Below are 3,340 nucleotides of genomic sequence, written 5' to 3'. Positions count from 1 at the left end.
GCTTTCTTAACAATTGGTTTTCGAGTGAAGAAAGACGACTTGGTCTAAAGCAATATGTTAGGGGTATACTAAGACGATTCCTGGCAGCCTGCCACATTGTTCCCCCAACTATTGTTTCCCATAGAGCAAGCGTATGAAGTTACAGATATCCGTTGTTCCGATCCTTACCAGTCTGAAATAGACGACAATCAGCCGCAATACGAGCCAACTGCTACTCGTGTACTGCTCCCCTACAAATATCACATCGAGCCAGGGAATTCGGTGCCGTTGATGATACGATGCTGTAGCCACGACCCGAAGATGGGTTGTCACCTAGACCAATTCATCGTTGCCCATACTGACATTTCATTAGGGATACAGCTATACAGTTGAAATGATTCTCTGCTTAGATTGAGCGGGCCGTTTACAAAACGAGACGCTGGAGAAACTGACGCGTATGCAACAACAGAATTCTTATTAAGTATAGCTGATAGGGAACTGAAGATGCATCGCCATTGTCTAACGCAGTTATTTTTCCCTAGGCCCATTCTAAATGCTAGCCACATGAACTGATTATAAAGGTAGCGAATTTCTATGGTGCTGTCCTACCTTAAAGAATTTCAACCAGCATTGCTGCTCGTTTCTCGACAAACAGCAGATAAGCTTTCTAGAATCTAAGAGTTGTTTTTTTTAAACGTGGACTTAGGCTCTTAGAGGCTAGGTTCCTAGACAGATATAAGGGATGGATTTCCTGACATGTAGCTCCTGTAAATCGGCATTGAATATGGCTTTCATCTGTTAGAAATCAATGACGCATAAGCAGTACGCGCAACGTATTTATATTTATTGAAGTCGCAATTATTTAGTTAAAAGTTTGCATAGTTTCACATACGTTACGCCTGACGTGCTGTTCAACCCTGCTCTGAGCGTAGAGTTCATAGAAATATATAGTGATTTTTAACCACATACAGGGGAATAAGTCTGTAAGACATAAATATCATTAATAATTAAAAAAAAAATTGTAAAGTTGGCCTTTGGAGCTAATTCATCTGGAGATTCTGCGAAGTAATATAGGATGAATTCAACTTGGTGTGGGAACACGAAGTGTCTTTGCTACTATAGATGTGGTCTTGTTCTTATTTCTCTTTTCAAGCTTCAGATTTTGATACATGAACGTGCGTTTTTCACACGTAGTACCCTTTGTTGCCCCTTCTACCTGCAACCGTATATTGATAACTGGTAATTGTGCGTAGGTTACAAAATGTTTATGTTGAATTTATTAACTCCCACTCATTTCTTGACACCGTGTTGTACCATGCCAACAAACGCGCATAACGTCCGAGGAACTGGTTTCGCTCCCATAACTGTTCACAATTACTGTACTTCTTGCATTTTCTCTAGTTACCTTCACGTGAATTTTTGCTCTCAAAAAAAAAAGATGAAATTGCGCACTTTAATGAAACGACAGGCATGAAAGGTCTTCTACATTTATTCTCTTTTATCTTATCGCGTGCGTCATTTAGATAAAGGGTAATAAAAATTGGTACATTTTTTAATAGCGATAGTTTATTATGTATGATTCTGGTAATCATAGTGGCCCCTGCATATATCTTAGTTGCCGCCAACTTATACCAGGCATTAAATGATCGGGGCGATATAAAGAAATATATACATGTATTTTGTATGTAAGCACCGTAAGAGTTTAGTGCTAAGCCCGTAGCGCTGAATCGTACATTAAACTATATATCTATAGCTAATTCGATTCGTTTTTTTTTCAGGCAGCTTATAATAAATGGGTACGTCACATGCATTTTGCGGCTAGTCTATCCGCCATAATGCATGTATAATGGCACCACTTCTATTAGATTGTGCACACACTCAGTAACTTTTATTTTGCGATGAAACGTGTCGTACATAGCAAAATGACAAATTACTTCCCTCTACTATGACGTCAAGGTTAAACGAAAGTCGAACCTCAGCAGAGTAAGGGGGAAAGGTGTTATAAGAAAAAGGAGGACAAACTTTGAACAGTAATTGGTGGCTTCTCTTTTACCTTGGTACGAGGTGATTTTCGTCCGCCTCTTGCGCTGAACCTATCCTCATTCTCGTTGTTGTCCTTCGCTGCTTCGTCCTTTGCTGCTGCCTCGCTATCACAATGTGCCGCCAACATCTATGAAGTCAAGGTAAGGAATCTTGGTGGGAGCGGTAAAAGGGGTGGGAGACCTCGCTTGTACTTGCCTTGCTACGGCAGCAACGCCCTACGGACCACGCCTAACGTGGTCGTTCTAAATAATCGATCATCGTAGTTTTCCTGTGGCTTCTTTGGCACTACTAGCTACCGCGGCAGGCGTCAATTCAACTTTCTTCAACATTATCCTCTTCGCAGTCTCAATCGACCTAAATTCCCGTTGCGCGGCTTGGCCTGGCTGACGCAGGACGAATCGCGGAAACTCACACAGGAGGCACCGTTACATCTATATCGAAGCTCATCTAATTTTTCGGTAGAAAGAAAAGATAAAAAGTGGGACAAGGAACGAAGACGCAAGCGGCTTTTGGGACAGTTTCGTCATTTATTTTTTAAAGTTGTTCCAACGAAGGAAACAATACGCTAGTGGCAACAGTCGCCATCTGCGCAGCTCTCTGTATGAAATGTAGTATATATAGTACGTAGTTCAACTATTGCTCAAACCACTAAAATACCTTCTGTCAAACCATTTGCTCTCTTCTTTTTAAAGCCTTTTCTTCTTCGTTTTTTTGGCCTTTTCTTGTTGTTTCTGCTTGTCCGGAGTTTTGCCTGTCTGGATGTGTGCAACGTGAGACTACCAGGCAACCAAATAAAAATGTCCGCAGAGGGCCTTCTACGCCGCCTTCAATTGGTTAGTAAAGCAAACCGGTTGGCCACAAGCTATTTGTCAACTTTTCCACTCGCCCGCTTCTTTTACTGTAAACCCTAAAGCTCCAGTAAAAAAAACTCTAAGAAGCAACAGGCATTCTCTAATAATGAATGACACTTAGAAGAGTACGGAATTATGAAAAATTGCTTGTTAATTAATTAAAATTTTAGATGATTCTCAAATTTACTCCACTTTGCGCAATTTTGCATAAAAGCGTCGATAACCAGCGAAAAAAGCGTCGAGATGCCAAATTTTTAGTGCTCTTAGTTAAATGTAGTTTACTGATAATGATCCTCTGTCAGTTATTGCTTAAATGTGGTCTGGCTGCTAATTGCAATTACCCTACGAATAATGTATACTTCATACTAAATTAATTAAATTATCCAAGAATAGGCCTAAGAAAAAAGTCGCCATTGTCTGCACGTGCCTTAAAATACTGTTCACCTACTTGTAACATGGGTAACAAC

At 40.4% G+C, this 3,340-nt stretch overlaps 1 long non-coding RNA gene across 12 annotated transcripts in view; it reads left to right on the top strand.

Moving 5' to 3' along the window:
* The window catches only part of LOC111243146 (uncharacterized), a 93,998-nt gene that overhangs the window by 61,245 nt on the left and 29,413 nt on the right, over positions 1-3,340 (top strand). The window contains exon 2 of one of the 12 annotated variants that reach the window (XR_015324160.1): positions 1,758-2,855. The exons of the other annotated variants lie outside the window; for them this stretch is intronic. This is a non-coding gene — a long non-coding RNA (uncharacterized LOC111243146). The remainder of the gene's footprint in view (positions 1-1,757; positions 2,856-3,340) is intronic. 12 annotated transcript variants of the gene reach the window in all.

Source organism: Varroa destructor, unplaced genomic scaffold, assembly GCF_002443255.2.
Source record: "Varroa destructor unplaced genomic scaffold, Vdes_3.0 BEIS01000001.1, whole genome shotgun sequence".
Taxonomy (NCBI): Eukaryota; Metazoa; Arthropoda; class Arachnida; order Mesostigmata; family Varroidae; genus Varroa; species Varroa destructor.
Note: the sequence above shows the minus strand (reverse complement) of the source record. Positions and strands in the feature narration are given on the sequence as shown.